A 9,066-nucleotide genomic window follows, 5' to 3' on the forward strand; every position below is an offset into this window, starting at 1 on the left:
GCTGAGTGACAACATGAAATGCACATACATATTATGGGTGTCCCAGAGGGAGAAGAGAGGGGAAAGGGGGAAGAAAGAATAATAGAAGAAATAATCACTGAAAATTTCCCAACTCTTATGAAAGACAGAAAATTAGAGAATCAAGAAGTACAGCATACCCCAAACAGAATAGACCCCAATAAATGTACTCCAAGACACTTACTGATCAGATTGTCCAATGTCAAAGACAAAGAGAGAATTCTGAAAGCAGCAAGAGAAAAGCAATCCATCACATACAAGGAAAGCTCAATAAAACTATGCACAGATTTCTCTGCAGGAACCATGGAGGAGAGAATTCAGTGGTATGATATATTTAACATACTGAAAGAGAAAAACTGACAACCAAGAATTCTATATCCAGCAATACTTTCCTTCCAAAATGAGGAAAAGATTAAAATATTTTCAGACAAACCAACACTAAGCGAGTTTGTGAATATGAGACTGGTGCTACAAAAAATACTAAAGGGAGTGCTACAGGCTTATAGGAAAAGACAGGAGAAAGAGGTTTGGAGAAGAGTGTAGAAATGAAGATTATCAGGAAGGGTAAAGGCAGAGAGAGGAAAAAATAAGACATGAAAATCCAAAAGACAAAATGGTAGAAGAAAGTACTGTACTTACAGTAATAACATTAAATGTAAATGGATTAAACTCTCCAATAAAAAGACACAGACTGGGAGAATGGATTAAAAAACAGGACCCATCTATAGGCTGTCTACAAGAAACTCACCTTAGACATAAGGACAAAAATAGGCTGAAAGTGAAAGGTTGGAAAAAGATATTTCATGCAAACAGCAACCAGAATAAAGTGGGAGAAACTATATTAACATCAGACAAAATAGACTTCAAAAGTAAAACAATTAAAAGAGACAAATAAGGACACTATATATTAATAAAAGTGTCAATTCATCAAGAAGCTTAACAATCATAAACATTTATGCACTAAGCCAGAGTGCCCCAAAATTCATGAGGCAGACACTGAGAACACTGAAAGCAGAAGTAGATAACTCCACAATAATAGTTGGAGACTTCAATACACTGCTTTCATCAATGGATAGAACATTTAGACAGAGGATCAACAAGGAAATGGAGATGTTGAATTATATGATAAATGAACTAGACTTGACAGACATTAATAGAGCACTATATCCCACAACAGCAGGATACACATTCTTCTCTAGTGCTCATGGAACATTTTCTAGGGTAGACCACATGCTGGGTCACAAAACAAGCCTCAACAAATTTAAAAATATTGATATTATAAAAAACACTATCTCAGATCATAACAGAATGAAATTGGAAATAAATAACAGGCAGAAGATTGAAAAATTCACAAAAATATGGAGACTAAACAACACACTCCTAGAAAACCAGTGGATAAAGGAAGAAATTACAAGAGAAACTAGTAAATACCTTGAGGCAAAAGACAATGAAAACACACCATATCAAAACTTATGGGATGCAGCAAAGGCAGTGCTGAGAGGGAAATTTATTGCCTTAAATGCCTATATTAAAAGAGAAGAGAGAGCAAAAATTGAGGAATTAACTGTCTACCTGGAAGACTAGAGAAAAAACAGCAAATAAACCCAAAGCAAACAGAAGGAAAGAAATAACAAAAATCAGAGCAGAAATAAATGAAACTGAGAATGAGAAAGCAAGAGAGAGAGTCAACAAAACCAGAAGCTGGTTCTGTGAGAAAATCAACAAAATTGATGGACCCCTAGCTAGGCTGAAAAAAAAAAAAAGTGAGAGAGAGAGCAGATGCAAATAAAGGCAATCAGAAATGGGAAAGGAAACATAACTACTGACCCTGCAGAAGTAAAGGAAATAATGAGAAGACACTATGAGCAAATACACACTAATAAACTGGACAACTTATAGGAAATGGACAACTTCCTAGAAAAGCATAAACAACCAACATTGACCCGAGAAGAAATAGAGGACCTCAACAAACCAATCACAAGTAAAGAGATTGAGTCAGTCATCAAAAAGCTCCCAAAAAAGAAAAGCCCAGGACCAGATGGTTTCACATGTGAATTCTACCAGGCATTCAAGAAAGAATTAATACCAATCCTTCCCAAACTCTTCAAAAAAATTTAAGAAGAGTGAAAACTACCCAATTCATTCTATGAAGCCAACATCACCCTAATACTAAAATCAGTCAAATATACTACAAAAAAAAAAGAAAATTATAGACCAATCTGTTTAGTGAATATAGATGCAAAAAATCCTCAACAAAATACTTGCAAATTGAATCCAGCAGCATATTAAAAGAATTATACACCACAACCAAGTGGAGTTTACTCCAGGTATGCAAGGCTGGTTCAACATAAGAAAATCAATTAATGTAATACACCACATCAATAAATCAAAGCAAAAGAACCACATGATCATCTTGATCGATGCAGAAAAGGTGTTTGACAAAATTCAACATCCTTTCTTGGTGACAACATTTCAAAGGATAGGAATAGAAAGGAATTTTCTCAATATAATAAAGGCAATATATGAAAAACCCACAGCTAACATCATACTCAATGGGCAGAGACTGAAAGCTTTTTCTCTAAGATCTGGAACAAGACAGGGATGCCCACTGTCACCACTGTTATTCAACACTGTGCTGGAAGTTCTAGCTAGACCAATCAGGCAAGAAAAAAAATAAAAGGCATCCAGATTGGAGAGGAAGAAATAAAACTTGCACTGTTTGCAGATGACATGATTCTATATGTAGAAAATCCAGAAAAATCTACAGCAAAGCTATTAGAGCTAATCAATGAATACAGCAAAGTAGCAGTCTGCAAGATCAACATACAAAAATCTATAGTGTTCTTATACACAAGTAATGTGCAACAAGAGGAAGAAATTTTTAAAAAATTCCATTTAAAAAAGCAACCCAAAGAATCAAGTATTTAGGAATAAACTTAATGAAGGCCACAAAAGACCTATAAAAGAAAATTACAAGAAACTGCTAAAAGAAATCAAACAGGACCTAAAGAAATGGAAGAACATACCATGTTCATGGATTGGAAGACTAAATATAATTAAGATGTCAACTCTACCTAAACTGATTTATAGATTCAATGCAATACTAATTAAAATCCCCACAACTTACTTTGCAGAAATAGAAAAACCAATAACCAAATTTATTTGGAAGGACAAGGTGCCCTGAATAACCAAAAATATTGAGAAAGAGGAATGATGTGGGAGGCCTCACACTACCTGACTTTGAAGCATATTACAAAGCTACAGTGCTCAAAACAGCATGGCACTGGCATATGGAAAGAGATACCAACCAAAAGAATCAACTCCAGACAATTGATCTTTGATAAGGCAGTCAAACCAAATCAACTGGGACAGATCAGTCTCTTCAATAAACGGTGTTTGGAGAACTGGATATCCATTTCCAAAAGAATGAAAGAGGACTCCAACCTCACACCCTATACAAAAATTAACTCTAATTGGATCAAAGACCTAAACATAAGTGCTAAGACCATAAGACTCTTAGAAGAAAATGTAGGACACTATCTTAAAGATCTTGTGATAGGAGACCTTACACCCAAAGTACGAGCAACCAAAGAACAAATAGACAAATGGGATCTCCTCAAAATGAAACACTTTTGCACATCAAAGGACTTTGATAGAAAAGTAAAAAGGCAGCCTACACAATGGGAGACAATATTTGGAAACCACATATCAGATAAGGGTTTAATATCCTGAATATGTAAAGCAATCCTACAACTCAACAACAGAAAGACAAACAGCCCAATTAAAAAATGGGCCAAAGACATGGACAGACACTTTTCCAAAGAGGAAATACAAATGGTTCAAAAACATATGAAAAAATGCTCGAATTCACTGGCTATTAGGGAAATGCAAATCAAAACCACAATGAGACACCATCTCACAGAATAGCCATTATCCAAAAGAGAGAAAATTACAAGTACTGGAGAGGATGTGAAGAAAGAGGCACTTATTCATTGCTGGTGGGAAGGTAGAATGGTCCAACCACTCTGGAAGATGGTGTGGAGGTTCCTCAGGAAGCTAAGTATAGATTTGCCATATGACCCAGATATTCCATTGCTAGGTATATACTCAAAGGAACTGAAAGTTAAGACATTACAAATGGACCTTTGTAAACTGATGTTTACTGCAGCACTATTCACAATTGCCAAGAGATGGAAACAGCCCAAATGTCCATCAACAGACAAGTGCATAAACAGACTGTGGTATATACACATGATGGAATATTATACAGCTGTAAGACAGAACAAAGACATGGAACACATAATAAAGTGGATGAACGTTGAGGACATTATGTTGAGTGAAGTTAGCCAGAAACAAAAGGACAAATACTGTATGGTCTCACTAATATGAAATAACTTTAATAAGCAAACTTTGAGAGTTAAAAGCTGATAACACAGGCTACCAGGAGATAGAAAGAGGGATTTGATGCTGAAGGACTACACAGATGTTCAGCAGGAATGATTGTATAGATCCAGAAATGGATAGCATAATACTGTGTGATGGTAGCACAATATTGTAAGTACATGGAACAAAGATGTCTGTGAGTAAAGCTGAAAGAGGTGGAATAGGGGAATGTATGACACCAAAGGTAAAGCTAGATGATGAAGACTGGGACTGTATAATTTGGCAAAAACTGGAGTGGCCCATGACTTGCTAAATGTACAAATATAAAAATGTTCTCATGTGTGGGAGAACAAATGAATGTCAGCCATCCAGAGTCCTGAAAAAAAAGGGATGGTATTTGGGAAAAAACATAATCAAAGCAAAATGGAATCTATGGTCAACAGTAACTTTCCAGGGTGCTTCCATTAAATATAACAAAGTCAATATACCAAAGTTAATTGTGTATGAGAGGAGGATATAAGGGAGGAATATGGGATTTTTGGTAGTGGCATTGTTTTTTGTCCTTACTATTATATTGTATTGTATGATATTTTTATTTTTATTTTTATTGTCTTTTTTATTATTCACACAAAAAAACATTTTTTCATAATAATATGTTCAAGTGCTGACTGTGGTGATAAATGTACAACTATGTGATGATGCCATGAACAACTGATGGTACACTGTGGATGGTTGTATGTTATGTGAATATATCGCTATAGGTTTGTAGGAAAAATATAAATAGAGGTAAAAGTGCTGGAGAAAACATGGAGAGAGGGATGTACCTATTTACTGTTGATGAGGAGGCAAAATGGTGTAGGCTTTCTGGAGGTAACTGTGGTGGCTCCACACAAAGCTGAGTATATGGGGCCATGGGGTCCTGCAACCTCATTTTGGGGCATTATTTAGAGGATGCAGGCACAGAGACACGGGTGGACGTTTGCAAACACGGGAGGCAGTGTTCATGATTTGCAATGTGTGGAGGTGGCCTAAGGGTACACTGACTGAGAAACAGAATGGTGAACTATGGTGTTTGCATACAATGGAATATTGAGCAACCATGAGGAGTGAAGCTGTGAGACCCGAAATGAGGTGAATGGATCCTGTAGACAGCATGTTGAGTGAAGTATGCCAGAAACCAAGGCAAACACTATAATGCCTCACCAATATGGACTAACAACGTGTAAACTCAGAATTAAATCTTAGAGCACAGCCTAACAAGGAAATGATTATTGTAATTGTCCCTAGATTGTATGCTCTTACAGCAGTCAAATCTATTCCTGAATTGTAATGGCTATCTCCAAACTCTGAGATCTTGATCCCTTAATGTATAACCCGATTGGTCTCCAGAATATCAGGTAGCTGTGTTACACCTGAATCTCAGAGCTAGAGCTTGGCAGATATCAATATCAGTATTTATGCATACAGCAACTGTTTAAAAAAAAATCTGAAACAGAGCCCAGACTTCAATTAGAGATATGAATAAAGCAGATCTGGTTAAGACTGGAGAAAATTGGGCCAAAGAGTAAAAGTTGAAACTGACTGTGTTCATACTTCAACTTCCATGTGAGTCCAAGGGAAGAGATGTTTATTTGGTGTAGGATCTATGTTTACTAAACAATATAACTTCTACCGTCAGTTTGTTCAAGCACTACAATTACATGGAACTTTGAATAGGAAGTGAGCTATGGTAGGTCTGTATAGATCAGAATGAAATAGCAACACATCCTAAAGTAATTTGGGTGGAGAATAAAAATATATATTCAGGGCCCCCTGAAGAGCTGGAGGAAGATGCAGAGGTATTGGACTTCCTCACCTGGATTGTTGCTGATGTTCTCACAAACATTGGGAACTGGCGGCTTGATATGCTGAGCCCTCTGTCTTGGGGCTGGCCCCTATGAAGCTTGTTGCTGCAAGGAGAGGCTAACCTACTTATAATTGTGCCTAAGAGTCTCCCCGTGAGTGTCTCTTTGTTACTCAGATGTGGCCCTCTCTAACTAAGCCACCTTGGTGGGTGATCTCACTGCCCTCCCCCTTACGTGGGACCTTACTCCCAGGGGTGTAAATCTCCCTGGCAATGCAGGATATCACTCCCAGGGATGAATCTGGACCTGGCATTGTGGGATTGAGAACATCTTCTTGACCAAAAGGGGGATGCAAAATGAAACAAAATGGAGCTTTAGTGGCTGAGAGATTCCAAATGGAATGGTCACTCTGGTGGACATTCTTATGCACTATATAGATAGCACTTTTTAAGTTTTAATATATTGGGATAGCTAGAAGTAAATACCTGAAACTACCAAACTCCAACCCAGTAGCCTTGACTTTTAAAGATGATTGTATAACAGTGTAGTTTACAATGGGTGACAGTGTGATTGTGAAAACCCTGTGGATCGCACTCCCTTTATCCAGTGTATGCATAGTTGAGTAGAAAAATGGGGACAAAACCTAAATGAAAAATAGGGTGGGATGGGGGGTGTGATCTGGGTAGTGTTTTTTAATTTATTTTTATTTTTTATTTTTATTTTTTATTCTGATTCTGATTCTTTCTGGTATAAGGAAAATGTTCAAAAATAGATTGGGGTGATGAATGCACAACTATAAGATGGTACTGTGTACAGCTGATTGTACACCATGGATGATTGTATGTCATGTGAATATTTCTCAATAAAACTGAATTAAAACAACACAAACATAATTTGGAAACATGTAAAATTAAACAAAGATGGAATTTTTTAATTCTATGCAATATAAAAGAAAATGCATAGATTTGATGCTTAAGTTTTTAGTTTTCATTTTAGGAAAAAGACAATAAGGGAAAAGTTTATAAATTTCTCAGTCCCTTTTTTGAATTATATGTAAGAATTGGAATTTTACCTACATGAGTTATGGCTGCTTTTTTTAAAAATACGCAACTGTATCATAGTACACTGGCTTCTACAATTTGGGAGAATTTTGAAAGCAAACTCCTGCTTCCATAATATAAGGAAACAAGAATAATCTTTTCATAGTCTTCATCCAGTGTAAAAATTTCACAGTCTGATTTACCTTTATCAAAGAATATAATGATTCACTGCTACATTTGCATACATTATCTTGATCCTCAGTAGTTCCTAAACACAAAATAGATTTAGCCTGAACTTAAATCTATTTGAGTTTTCTAAGGCAAGATACTAACATAAAATATATTAAATTGGCAGAAGTCCATGGGCTAAAGAAAAAAGAATCAAATATAAAATGTTTCCAATTTTATCCAAATTTACAAGTTTCAGGTATTGAGACCTAATTGGTTTCTTGACGTATCCATTATGGACATAACTAATCTTATATTTTAAGATATCTCAGTGCCATCTTTTGTTGAGTACTTCATTTTGTGATGTATAAGGTCATTTCAGCCAACTTCAATCATTTGTTCTTCCCATGATTTCATTTCATTATCATAATGAATTTTATCATCTTTAGCAAGCTGAATATATACTTGCTTTTTTAACCAGATTTTTCCAGTTTTCATTTACAATCTTCAGCTTTGCTTGTGATGAACCTTCCTTAGTTTCTTGGAAGCTTTCAGATATAAAAAGGTTATAAGCTGATAGAGGTCTTTTTGGTTCTCTAAGCATTGTTAACTCTCTCTTTTTAATTAATGTGTTCTTTTTTATATGGTTTTGCATGAGTTCTTTTTCTAAAGATATGATCTGACTTGGAATTAGCTGATCTTGAATTCTGTCCATCTCTTCTTTGTATGCCTGCCAGTCTGCTCTGTAAGCATCTTCATAATATTTTTTTTTCTCTGAATCAGGAAGTTTCCTCCATAGCTGTGGAATTTTCTTAATTAGTTTTGAATTTTTTGCATTGGGATTCTGAGCTTTAAATATGAGTAGCTGTTCTTTAGAAAAGCGAATGTATGAAGTCAAGGGTTTCTTTGGGTAACTACCCAAGGTGAATGAAAATCATTTCCATGTACATGCAAAACGGAGAAAATCACAGTTGATTTCCACAACAGGAGCAGAGCTCTGCTCCTGATTTCCCCAGGTAACTCAACAAGCCCCACATGCTCCAAAGAAGCACCATCGCACCTGCAGACAATACAGGAACAGGGCTCCAATCTCGTAGAGTTGCCTGGCTCAATAAAACCCCAACAATGACAACCCTGGAGCAGGCTTTTAAGCAAGACTTTAAATTAGCTTGGAAAATAGAGAAGAGTCCTCACTTTGGCATTTCATTTGTCTTTGATTCCTTGTAACTGGTATGTGTAAGGTGGCCAGAGAATAGGAGTTTGATTTTTCACCTGCACTTGGAAGTCCTGCATTTATTTGATTACATGTAGTCTGTCACAGGGATATTATAACATAAATGACACATATTTCTAGTATTGTCCTGGAAATAATTTCAGGTTTTATGATGTGTTATGAGTCTCTTGAGTACTGGAAAGCATTTCTCCAGCCAAGAGACAAGGGAGTTCCTGCGATTTCAGGCTGCTACTAGTTAGGAAAGGTTTGAGGAAAGTAGAAAGTCTCAGTTGTCTGTTTGGCATTCAACTCCCTTCTATACCTTACTCTAAACTTCTCATCCACCCTGCTCATCCCTATTGCCAATGTAATTTAAAAATTCCATCTCCATTGTGCCCCA

The 9,066-nt window shown here is 36.2% G+C and overlaps 1 pseudogene; it reads right to left on the reverse strand.

The window, feature by feature from the left end:
* Positions 1-7,771: 7,771 nt before the first annotated feature.
* On the reverse strand, positions 7,772-8,508 carry LOC119530380 (annotated as a pseudogene).
* Between the last annotated feature and the right edge of the window lie 558 nt (positions 8,509-9,066).

This window comes from Choloepus didactylus, chromosome 3 (genome assembly GCF_015220235.1).
Source record: "Choloepus didactylus isolate mChoDid1 chromosome 3, mChoDid1.pri, whole genome shotgun sequence".
Classification (NCBI taxonomy): domain Eukaryota; kingdom Metazoa; phylum Chordata; class Mammalia; order Pilosa; family Megalonychidae; genus Choloepus; species Choloepus didactylus.